Source organism: Bos grunniens, chromosome 20 (assembly GCF_055505025.1).
Source record: "Bos grunniens cultivar Pamir isolate PY7600 chromosome 20, Bosgru_T2T1.0, whole genome shotgun sequence".
NCBI lineage: Eukaryota > Metazoa > Chordata > Mammalia > Artiodactyla > Bovidae > Bos > Bos grunniens.
In genome coordinates this window covers 28,854,638-28,868,073 of record NC_141184.1, presented here as the reverse complement: position 1 = coordinate 28,868,073, position 13,436 = coordinate 28,854,638, and the positions used below count along the sequence as shown (strand labels likewise).

Here is a 13,436-nt window from a genome sequence, read left to right as displayed (position 1 = left end):
TAGAAAGACTTGTGCCTAAAGTTTGGGGATGCACCAAACTCAGCAGCAGTTATTATTTAAAAATATACACAGTTGCATCTGGGCATATGCCTCTTTCTGTTAGGTAGAAGCATATACATGTTGATACATCCACTGAATATTTTTCAGCTTGAATAGATTATATTGTGCTTGGGAAAGCAATCCAAATAACTTTCCTAAACATGGCTGATTCCACACAGGCAAACTTATGTACAAAATGTCCTGATTTTACATGTGCATTCCAGTAAAGAAATGTGTATTAAAAATGTATATCAATGATGACAATGGAAAATAGAAATATTATCTATGAAAATAAATAAAGGAAAATAGGTTTTTTAAACATAATTCTTCCTCTATCCAGATCCTAACATCCCCTTCCTTTTTAATTGTCAGCCAGTAAAATGCACGATTTGAGGCAATTAGATAAGGAACTTCCCATGTACACTGGTTGCAAAATATATTTTTGAGAATCACTGAAACGGATCCAATTCCCCAATACTAATCATCTAAGAAATTGTGAAATAACCATTTTTTTTGTAGATATAAATCTGAAAGATATTGAACATACATTGAATGTATGTAGTCTGCATATTCAATAAGTAGGTGGTAGGTGGATCACTGAATGACTATATAGAATATTTTAACTTTATTTGATAGAAAATTAGCACCATCGAAAATGTTTAAGTAAAGAGAAAATACAAATGTTTATGGGATGCTGGAGTCAACAGCATGTTCAGAAGCGCTCTACAGAGGCATAGACACATCCATACCGTAAAACGAATCCAATGGAAGGGAAGAAAGTGAAATCGTGCTCCAGAGTTTTTGGATCAGGGTAGTTGGAAAGGAGAAAGACTTTAAGGAGAAATATAGAAAATTGCTAAAGACACAGATTTAGAAATCAGCTCCATAGACGTAATATCAGAAGCAATAGGAGGTAATCAGATCTTCATTTATGATAAAATTAACTGCCACTTATTAAACCTTTATTATGTTCCACTTTGCTTAGTGCTTTTATTTTATTTCATTAATTCTCACAACTCTTTGAAGCTAGTATTATCACTCACAAGCCTCCCCCATTTATAGAGGTAGAAGTGGTGCTCTGGAAACCAAATGATTTGTTAAAATTACAGTTGGTAAGTGGTAGACTGGAGATTTGAATACGTCTTTTTGGTTCAAGACATAAATTCTTAAATCTTTTTGTGCTTCTGTTTGCTTCTCTATCAAGACAGATAGTTTAGCAAGATAAGGGAACAAGTTAAAACAATGGGGCGTCTTCCAGTTTAGGTGGGATGCAGGAGTTTAGATGCGGTGGGAAAGAGGCAATTTAAGGTGAAAGACCTAGTCAAACATATGAGAAGAAATCACATGGTTTATCTGTCATTTCATAGAAGGAAAGAGAGAAGCTATTTAATGGAGAGCAAGGCATATAATCATAGAAGGGCCTCGAGATATATATGACATGAGAGAAAAGTTCATAGATGTGGACATACAGGCTTTTTTTTTTTTTTTGGAAGGGGGAAGTTCAAAAAATTTCAAAATACATTAATATGGTTATTATGAAAGCAGTCATTTTCAATTGCCCTTATATGTTATCACAGGGTCATTAGAAACCTGTCAAAGTTTTATCAGTTTTGAGGATGTTTTTAAAATAAAAAAATGCAAATTTTAAGCTTTCCAATAGAACAAACCAGACAGAGATGGAGTACAACAAATTATGTACAATATGACATTGAAATTTTGACTGTGGTGACATTTAAAAGCAGAAAAAGTGTAATAAGCATTTTCCAACTTGAATAGGTTTTTTTGTTATTTTCAAGTGAGAAACTAAAGATACTAAATAATTTATCCAAAAAGATGGCTAATTTGCACAGCAACCTTATTTATAAAGTGGTTGTTACTAAAATATGTGCTCCAATAAAAACAATAGATATATGCATACAAATTTTAAAACTATGATAAATCATTGTTTTACTGATATTCTAAATATTGATTGCATGATCAAAAGCTGTTTTTTCCAATAGTCATGTATGGATTTGAAAGTTGAACCATAAAGAAGGCTGAACACCAAATAATTGATGCTTTTGAATTTTGATGCTTAAGAAGACTCTTATGAGTCCCTTGGGCTGCAAGGAGATCAAACCAGTCCATCCCAAAGGAAATCAAGTCTAAATATTCATTGGAAGGACTGATGCTGAAGCTCCAACACTTTGGCCACTTGATGCAAAGAACGAACTTGTTGGAAAAGACCCTGATGGTGGGAAAGATGGAAGGCAAAAGAAGGGGTCTACAGAGGATGAGATGGTTAGACAGCATAACCAACTCAACGGGCATGAATTTGAGTACACTCTGGGTGATAGTGGAGGACAGATGACCCTGGTGTGCTGCAGTCCGTGATGTGGCAAAGAGTCGGACATGACTGTACTAGAGAACAATACCCAAAGCTGAGGCTGTGGTGAAATTATGACTGATGTGTATAATCAGTTGCACTCTTACGTTATCTTCCAAACTGGTGTTGAGATTTTGAACTGACAACTAAAAAAATGTCACTCACCATCTGGTTCTATAAGGATTTGGTCATGAGCCACAGACATTGCTGACCTTTAACACACCTTGAAAGGAGTTCAAGATGGAGATGAGGAATGAGGCATTCTGTGCTCAGGGAAACCTGGCAGAACAGGCCTTCAGATAGTTAGGTATTTTCAGGTAGTTAGGTATTTTCAGGAGAGTTCTATTAATCTGGAATCTTGCATCTTACTATACTTAGAATGCAAAGAGCCGAGTCATTGGAAAAGACTCTGGTGCTTGGAAAGACTGAGGGCAAGAGGAGAAGGGGCAACAGAGAATGAGATGATTGGATGACATCAAGGACTCAATGGACTCCCCAACTGGCCCTGGCAACTCCTTCCTCGCCAACATGGGGGGCACGGTAGCACATAAAATCATGCAGAAGTACGGCTGCCGGGAAGGCCAGGGTCTCGGGAAGCATGAGCAGGGCCTGAGCACAGCGCTCTCGGTGGAGAAGACCAGCAAGCGGGGCGGCAAGATCATCGTGGGCGACGCCACCGAGAAAGACGCAGCCAAGAAGTCAGATTCAAATCCATTAACTGAAATACTTAAGTGTCCTACCAAAGTTGGTGCAGGAGAGGTGGATGAAGACTTGGAAGTAGAAACCAAGGAAGAGTGTGAAAAATATGGCAAAGTTGGAAAATGTGTGATATTTGAAATTCCTGGTGCCCCTGATGATGAAGCAGTACAAATATTTTTAGAATTCGAGAGGGTTGAGTCAGCAATTAAAGCTGTTGTTGATCTGAATGGGAGGTATTTTGGTGGACGGGTGGTCAAAGCATGTTTCTACAATTTGGATAAATTCAGGGTCCTGGATTTGGCAGAACAAGTTTGATTTTAAAAACTAGAGCCTGAGTCATCTCCAGCGATCCTTCAGCGAGCTGCAGACTGAGCAGAGGAGAACAAGGCGTCAGGGGGCCTTCATGGCTATGGGTGCAGAGACTCTGTAAGACTTCTAAGATATATGTTGACTGATCCTTTTTTTATTTTGTGGTTTTTTAATATAGTATAAAAATCCTTTTAAAAAAACAAACAAAAAGCAAAAAAAAAAAAAAAAGTTTGAACAAACTCCAGGAGATAGTGAAGGACAGGGAAGCCTGGTGTGCTGTAATCCATGGGGTTGCAAAGAGTCGGGCATGACTGAGTGACTGAACAACAACAAATACTTAGAAAAATACTAAAACCTTAACTAAAATAGTGGTTCCTTGTAACCAGTGGCAACCTTCTGTGGAGACATGTGCTTAGTTGCAAATATCCCCTTACCAAAGCACTTATATGCTCACCTCCTCCTTACCTCTGCTGAGCAGTTCCTCAGGGCAGTCTGATCTGAGAAGTGATCTTCTAGGCTATATAGTCTTTAGGAAGTTTCCCAATAAAACTGAACTCACAGCTTTTGCTATGTGTTTTTTTATTTTCACAGAACCCAAACAATAAATGGATTTTAGCAGTGATAGCAACCATGAGTCTTAGAGAAGACCTGGGCTTAATGCTGTGCTTTTTTTCTTTACTAGCTAGTGACTATAGGCAGCCACTTATATTTTGCACATCCCAGTTGCTTCATCTATAAAATGGGAGTGCTATTTGCTGTATGGGAATGGAGTTGTGTGGTAATATTTGTAAAAAACAATGCAATATGAACTGGGAAGTATTTTTAAATACTTGTTATTGTTTATGCAAACAAATTTCTTTCTGCTTTTTTTGGTTGTTGTCCGTGTAATCAAACCATGGTCTTAGAGTAAATATTTGGAAAAACAAGACTGAGTATGGGAAAGTCCCATTCCAGGCTTTAATTTTATTTTGCTTATGTAGTAGCTAAAATCTCCACCAAAGGAAAAATAGGTCAGTTGGAGAATGTAGATTTTTATTAAAACAATAATGCATTATAGGAAAAAAAACTGTAGGGTTATGGAATCATTTTTCATTCTCAGGCAAGTTTTAATTTAAAGGTTTTTGTGTTATTTTTTGATGATTTTCTGAATCAACTACTCAAACAAATAAAACGGACATATTACCCAAAGTCATAAATAAAGAGCATCATTTATTGTGAATTTTCTTCTAAATTAAGTGTGAATTGTATAAATTAAAAACAAAAAACACTCCAATCAATGTTTCTCTTATGTCGGGGAAATAAAAAAGTCCTTGCTAGCATTTTATGATTTCCTTCTGGCTCCTTTATACTTGTGATGCTATTAATGTTGCTGTTGACTATTTCTCCCCTGCAAAATGTAGAATCAAGATGGGAAATTTTATTACTTGACTTTCTATAACACCCTACTAAAGACAGTACACTTAATCATTGTATTTTGCAGATTAGATAAGACTTCATCCTTGCTTTCTCTTTTCCTCCAGCAATTTAATATTGTGTTTGGCTTGCATACTGATAATAAAAAAGTGACTAATGAAAATGCACTACAGACAAGACACTACATCCCTTAACAACCAGGTCTGGTGACTAGGTACTGTAATTTTACATATGATGTCAGCATCATATGATTGTTCTAATGAGTGCTCCTGCTTTTCTTAAAGATCTTTTAACATGCAATTATGTTTGATAGTCCATGCAAAATAGTGCCTGGAGCAGAAGAAGGGTGACTCAGTGTTAACGTGCTCTGCAGCCTTGATGATGATGGGTCAAAAATATATCCTTTCTATACTTATATCTTCACTTATCTCTTTGCATGTGTTGCTATTTGGTTATGTGGCTTTTTTTTTTTTAATTTTATTTTATTTTTAAACTTTACATAATTGTCTTAGTTTTGCCAAATATCAAAATGAATCTGCCACAGGTATACATGAGTTCCCCATCCTGAACCCTCCTCCCTCCTCGCTCCCCATACCATCCCTCTGGGTCGTCCCAGTGCACTAGCCCCAAGCATCCAGTATCGTGCATTGAACCTGGACTAGCGACTCGTTTCTTACATGATATTTTACATGTTTCAATGTCATTCTCTCAAATCTTCCCACCCTCTCCCTCTCCCACAGAGTCCATAAGACTGTTCTATACATCAGTGTCTCTTTTGCTGTCTCGTACATAGGGTTATTGTTACCATCTTTCTGAATTCCATATATATGCGTTAGTATACTGTATTTATGTTTTTCCTTCTGGCTTACTTCACTCTGTATAATAGGCTCCAGTTTCATCCACCTCATCAGAACTGATTCAAATGTATTCTTTTTAATGGCTGAGTAATACTCCATTGTGTATATGTACCACAGCTTTCTTATCCATTCATCTGCTGATGGACATCTAGGTTGCTTCCATGTCCTGGCTATTATAAACAGTGCTGCGATGAACACTGGGGTACACGTGTCTCTTTCCCTTCTGGTTTCCTCAGTGTGTATGCCCAGCAGTGAAGACATACAGATGGCTAACAAACACATGAAAAGATGCTCAACATCACTCATTATCAGAGAAATGCAAATCAAAACCACTATGAGGTACCATTTCACACCAGTCAGAATGGCTGCGATCCAAAAGTCTACAAACAATAAATGCTGGAGAGGGTGTAGAGAAAAGGGAACCCTCTTACACTGCTGGTGGGAATGCAAACTAGTACAGCCACTATGGAGAACAGTGTGGAGATTCCTTAAAAAACTGGAAATAGGTTATGTGGCTTTTTAAGGTAAAGTATTCCTCTTAATTAATTTGGTTTCCTATCTGTTAAGGAAGTGCACTGAACTCTAAAGATGTGATTCTTCCTAAGTAAGAATTCTATAGCAAATGGCAGAGTTATCCTGAGTCACTATTGTTGATTAGATAAAGTTTGTCTCAATATTGGAGAAGGCAATGGCACCCCACTCCAGTACTCTTGCCTGGAAAATCCCATGGATGGAGGAGCCTGGTGGGCTACAGTCCATGGGGTCGCTAAGAGTCTGACATGACTGAGCGACTTCTTCACTTTTCACTTTCATGCATTGGAGAAGGAAATGGCAACCCACTCCAGTGTTCTTGCCTTGAGAATCCCAGGGACGAGGGAGCCTGGTGGGCTGTTGTCCATGGGGTCGCACAGGGTTGGACACGACTGAAGTGACTTAGCAGTAGCAGCAGCAGTCTTCAATATATTCAGTGCACCATATAAGATTCCTAGCTTCATGGACTTCTTCCTCAGGAATTAATTTTTTTTTGATGCAGGTAGGTATAAATAAAATTTATTTCAGTCTGCAAACTATTATTGTACACCTGTATCTCTACTAGGCTTGAATAGGATACTAGGGGTAATTGGAAACAACACTGGGGAAACGTGGAGATCCACAAGACAATCAGATAAGGGGATCCCCTGGTAGTTGGGAAATACATGGATCTATTAGGACCTAGAAAGGACAGAATGAACTCATTTTTGGAGTAAATTCGTATCTGTATCTTCAGGAGTGTTTTCAAACTAAACTCTAGTGTTATAGTCAAAGTCCTTGGTAAATAACAACAAAAATTAACAGGTATGCCTAACACATTTTAGAGGTTATTAACAAATAGCAGACAAATGGATAAGGAAGTTGTGGTATATATACAAAATGGAATAATACTTAGCTATAAAAAAGAACACATTTGAGTCAGTTCTAATGAGGTGGATGAAACTGGAGCCTATTATACAGAGTGAAATAAGCCAGAAAGAGAAACACCAATATAGTATATTAACGCATATATATGGAATTTAGAAAGATGGTAATGACAACCCTATATGCAAGACAGCAAAAGAGACACAGATGTTAAAAAAACAGACTTTTGGTCCACGTGGGAGAACACGACAGTGGGACAATATGAAAGAATAGCATTGAAACATGTATATTACCATATGTTAAATAGATGACCAGTGTAAATTTGATGCATGAGGGAGGGCACTCAAAGCTGTTGCTCCGGGACAACCCAGAGGGATGGGGTGGGGAGAGAGGCAGGAGAAGAGTTCAGAATGGTGGGACACATGTACATCCATGGCTGATTTATGTCGATGTATGGCAAAAACCACCACAATATTGTAAAGTAATTAGCCTTCAATTAAATACATTAATTAATGAAAAAAAAACCCAACAACCAAGTTTCCATTCTGCTGTGCCATGTGGCAATCATTTAGCACAGAAGGAATTAGGTGTGAAATGTGGTATGTGTTCTAAGCTCTAGGTTCAGACAAAGGACACAGGTTCTGATCTTTCAGGCATGGTTCTGAGGTTCAAACCTGACAGCTAGATTTGACCAAAAATAGAAGCAGGTTGGAAAATTCTAAAAATGGTCCATAAAAATGTTTCCAGTTTTGGAGCAGAGGATGAAGCACAGCAGTTAAAAATATAAAGAAATAGTGAAAACGTGGGAAAGACTAGCTAGATAATTTCTCATATTAATCCTGATTCTAAGCCATCAGTTTTGAGTGTTTGCAAAGCTTGGGTGACTGTAATATTTATAAACTAATCTAGAACACTCTCCCAGGGTCAAAGGGGACACTATTAGTAATTGCAGCAGGACAAGAGTAATAAACTGGAAATGACCCTGGGGAAACTGGGACAGAAGCTCACTCTAAATAAGTGCGATTCTAGGACCAGGCCCAATGTCAAGACATTTGACATTGGCTTTTCTATGTCTTTTTCTTGCTCTCCTTTCTGTCTCCCTCAGTGATAATAGAGACCATTTTTAAGTGAAGCACACCTCTCACACCCTGGGGAGGGAGAAAACAATGAGCTAGCTAGGAGTCTAGCAGCTGGCTGGTCTTCTCTTTCACACTTGTGGAGACATGGGCCTCTGCTTTACCACGCTTGTCCTCAAGCACAGAATTCTCAACATTTTCCACAACAAAGCCAGTAATAGCAGTTCATATTTTTGTATTTAACTAAATTGAAGCACAATTTTACTTACAATTGAACGCTGTCATTTTAAGTTCACAGTTCTGTTAGTTTTGACAAGTACATACATCCGTGTATATACATGTCACTGCAAAGAAGATTGGAGAAGGAAATGGCAACCCACTCCAGTATTCTTGCCTGGAGAATCCCAGGGATAGGGAAGCCTGGTGGGCTGCCGTCTATGGGATCGCACAGAGTCGGACATGAGTGACTTAGCACCAGCAGCAGCAGGAGCAGCAGCAAAGAAGATATAGAAATTTCCACCATCTCAAAAACTTCACTCATCTTCTTTGTACTCTTCTGTTTTCTAAAAGTTCACATTAGCTTATTTTATTAGATTTTCATATAAATGTACTCCTTTGAATTGGCTTCTTTTGTTCAGCGTGATTTTGGATATATCCATGATGTTGCCTGTATTACTAATTCAGTCCATATTATTGCTCAGTATCATTCAGTTGTATGGCTATACTATAATATGTTTATCCATTCACTAGATTTGAGCCATTTAGTATGCTTCTCAGTTCAGTTCAGTTCAGTTGCTCAGTCGTGTCCGATTCTTTGCCACCCCATGAATCGCAGCATGCCAAGCCTCCCTGTCTATCACCAACTCCCGGAGTTCACTCAGACTCATGTCCATCGAGTAAGTGATGCCATCCAGCCATCTCGTCCTCTGTTGTCCCCTTCTCCTCCTGCCCCCAATCCCTCCCAGCATCAGAGTCTTCCAATGAGTCAACTCTTCGCATGAGGTGGCCAAAGTACTGGAGTTTCAGCTTTAGCATCATTCCTTCCAAAGAAATCCCAGGGCTGATCTCCTTCAGAATGGACTGGTAGCTTCTAGTTTTGGGTTATTATTATGAATAAATCTATATATTATTAAGACTCACATGCAATTCTTCATGTGGATATGTATTTTAATTTATCTTCATTTAATAGTTTGAAATAGAATTTGGGGGTTGTATGATGTAAGAATGGAGAAGGCAATGGCATCCCACTCCAGTACTCTTGCCTGGAAAATCCCATGGACGGAGGAGCCTGGTAGGCTGCAGTCCATGGGGTCGCTAAGAATCGGACACGACTGAGCGACTTCACTTTCACTTTTCACTTTCATGTATTGGAGAAGGAAATGGCAACCCACTCCAGTGTTCTTGCCTGGAGAATCCCAGGGACAGGGGAGCCTGGTGGGTTGCCGTCTATGGGGTCGCACAGAGTCAGACACGACTGAAGTGACTTAGCAGCAGCAGCAGCAGCATGATGTAAGAAACTGTTGCCAAAATGTTATCCAAAGTGATTGTACAATTTTACCTTCCCACCATCAAAGTATAAATGTTGCTGTTACTCCACAACTTCATCAGCACTTCCTATCATCAGACTTTTTAATTTTAGTCATCCTTATAGCTGTGTAGTAGTATCTTATTGTGTTTTAATTAACACTTTTCTGATGCTATTGATTGTGGATATCTTTACATATGCTTTTGAATATTTTCTTTTGTAAAATCTGTTTAAAACCTATGTTCATTTTCTAAAATGTTTATTATAAATTTTTAAAAAAATATAGCACATTTCGAAATAGTTACAGATAAAATTTCCAGTATCGTTGCACCAGTTTACATTTCCAGCAATGCATGAGAGCTTCTCCATATCCTTGCCGACACTGAAGTTATTGGTCTCTTTATTTTTAGTCACTCTGAGGTATGTGTTATCTCATTGTCATTTTAATTTGCTTTTCCCTGATGATGTTGTGCATTTCGGCATACAGTTATCGGACATTTGTACATCATTTTTGATAAAATGTTACTTCAAATCTCTTTCCCATTAAAAATCAGTTGCTTATGTTTATTATTATTTTATAATTCTTTATTCTAACAGTTCTTGTCTAATGTTTTTTCTCAATCCATAACTGTCTTTCTTTTCCTCAAGATGTCTTTTGCAGAACAGACTTCACTGACTTTTCTATGTGCAGTAGAGAACTTGAGATTTCAGCCAAACTATCTTCTCACAAATACTATTGGTAAATCTGGTGATACAAGTTAATTTATGGTATCTAATGATGATAAAGAAATTATGTTTAATGTGATATTTATTTCCAATTAGTGGATCAATTACTGAAGGAAAGGACAAACACTGGAAGATATAAATTTTGAATTATTTTACCACCAAATTTGCATCATTCAGAGTGATTCATTATAGTTTAATAAAAAGAATAAAGAATATTAATGATTAGTGAACTTCAGGTTTCTAATCCAATGAAATAAGGTTAGATTTATACCCGGTTAAAACCCTTGGACAGGGCATGCAGGGCGCTTATTCTTTTTCTTTAAAGAAATGAAAATAAACATTTTTATAGATTCATGTTTTCTACTCTGTCTTTTATATTGCCATGTATGAATTGATCCACCTGAATCTCCCTTTTACCAGATAAGTAGATATCAGATAAGTGGATATGTATGCTGTTATATAGATATGTGCATTTGTGAGTGCATGCTAAGTTGCTTCAGTCATGTCCAACTCTTTGCAACCCCATGGACTATAACCCACCAGGCTCCACTGTCCATGGAATTCTCCAGACCAGTGTACTGGAGTGGGTTTCTGGGCCCTCCTCCAGGGGATCTTCCTGGCCCAGGGATCTAACCAGTGTTTCTTACATCTAACCTGCATTGGCAGGAAAGTTCTTTACCACTAGCACCACCTTGGAAACCCATAAAGATACGTAGTATATGTACAATGATATTACACAAGTATCTATCTATTTATCTGTCTGTCTATCTACCATCTTTGACTGTGTTCTGGAAGTAATCATTGGACTTTGTCAAAAGGACATAGGCAGTATAGGAGTCTGGTTCTGCCCTAAGGAGTTCTTTAGTAAAGGTGATAATTCCAAAGTTTCTAGGCCTACAGTTTTTTAGGAGAAAGAATAGCTCAGGGAACATGTTATAGGGGCTCTAAATGAGCCCAAACTTTCCAACCCAGATGTCCAGATGACTCTAGTGATTTATTTTCCTTGGTGCAGCTGAGCATCATGGCCCACAGAAAACCTTTATCTGAATGTTCTTACGTATGTTGCTGAAATCTAGATTCCCTTGCCACATTCAGACCCTGAGTCAGAATCTCCGAGTAGAGAAGCTAGTATCTATATTTTCTAGCAAGCAATACTGATAATTTTACAGTCTTCTAGATATAAAATGTTGATCAATTCTTAATCCTAGCTGAACAGCATTATGAAGAGGTTAGATTAGAGGTTTACTTGGCATGAGGTAACTTGGATAAGGTTAAGATTTTCCAGTTGCTAGAAAGATGGAGGTGTTGGGATAAAGGAAGCTCATTTAAGGGGGAAAAATCATTAGCTGATCAATAAGCTTAATCACTTTGTCTCTGAAGGAACTGAGGAGGCTGTTCAGGGATAGCCTTTATCTTTCTTAGGATGAGGGTGGATCACTTGCTGCTCCTGAAGGAAGGACATTTCTCTGTAGCCAGAAATAAGAGAGATATGAGTGCATTTGCCCCTTAATTTTGTATCAGTCGGGTTTATTCATATTCACAAAACAGAAAATATTCTGTATATGTAAATCTCAGATATTATAAGACAAATGATTTTAAAAAATAACTAAGAAACTTGGCAGGAGAATAGGACAAATATGATGTTAACAATAATAGAAAGACACTGTGAATACTAAATTAGAAGAACAAAGGAGGAGATGATATTACAGAGCCTAAGGGCTTGGGGTCACTCAGAACAAGCGGAAATAGTGGTGGTGGGTTTTCCCAGTAGGAGCTGCAGCCATTGAAAAACAAAGACACAACCAAAGACACTTTCATAGACAGAAAAGTGCTACCTTACAGTTTCCAGACAGAGTTGTAATTGGACAATCTACAACTTAAATGGATCAGTCCCCCATAGTAGCACAGGGCAGAGGAAGGGTGAAATGAATCTGAGGGCAAAGAAGCCCAGGAATATGCAGTCTGCATTTCTCCTAGTATAGAGAATCTGGATGCATTATCCAGGACTTGTTTTGTATTTGATCATCATTCTCTTTTTTTTTCCATCATTCTCTTCATTTAGATTTTCCATTTCTTTTTGTAAATGGAACCATGTGAAATTGCTGATATTCAATCACTCTTGATTACAAAAACACATTTTCATATGGTTGAGTGTAACATCTTCCCCTATTATACATGATACACACGGTAATAACGGATCATGCTGCTGCTGCTGCTAAGTCGCTTCAGTTGTGTCTGACTCTGTGTGACCGCATAGACGGCAGCCCACCAGGCTCCCCCGCCCCTGGGATTCTCCAGGCAAGAACACTGGAGTGGGTTGCCATTTCCTTCTCCAATGCATGAAAGTGAAAAGTGAAAGTGAAGTCGCTCAGTCATGTCTGACTCTTCGCGACCCCATGGACTGCAGCCTACCAGGCTCCTCCATCCGTGGGATTTTCCAGGCAAGAGTACTGGAGTGGGGTGCCATCGTAGGGAGGATATAAAAGAAGACAGTCGTTGTTTACACATACATTCCTCTGATGAGCTGTAAGAAATCTGGTGGCTGAAATGTGCCTTATTTAATTTTTTACCTTCAGTGCCATGCACTGAATCTGGTACAAACTTGGAACTTAATAAATGCTTGTTGGATGAAAGAAGGAAGAAAAAATAGTTTTGCATTACAACCTAAATTATCAAAGTAGATAACATTACATATGCAAAAATCCAGCATTCAATAAAAATTATTTCAAAATCATATATGTTTTCGTGTTAAAAGACTCAGAAATTTAGAGCTATGCTTTTGCTAAAATAGATGGAATTTAGGTGTAGATTTGAACTATGTACTCAAGGAAGCTTTGAAGTTATGTAGGTATTAAGACTGAAAAAAGGCTTCCCTGATAGCTCAATTGGTAAAGAATCCATGTGCAATGCAGGAGACCCCGGTTTGATTCCTGAGTGGGGAAGATCGTCTGGAGAAGGGATAGGCTACCCACTCCAATATTCTTGGGCTTCTCTTGTGGCTCAGCTGATAAACCGATCGCAGTGTAGGATAC

The 13,436-nt window shown here is 38.2% G+C and overlaps 1 pseudogene; it reads left to right on the top strand.

The window, feature by feature from the left end:
• The first annotated feature begins 2,932 nt into the window (after positions 1-2,932).
• LOC147350178 (splicing factor 45 pseudogene) lies at positions 2,933-3,418 on the top strand (annotated as a pseudogene).
• The last annotated feature ends 10,018 nt before the right edge of the window (positions 3,419-13,436 follow it).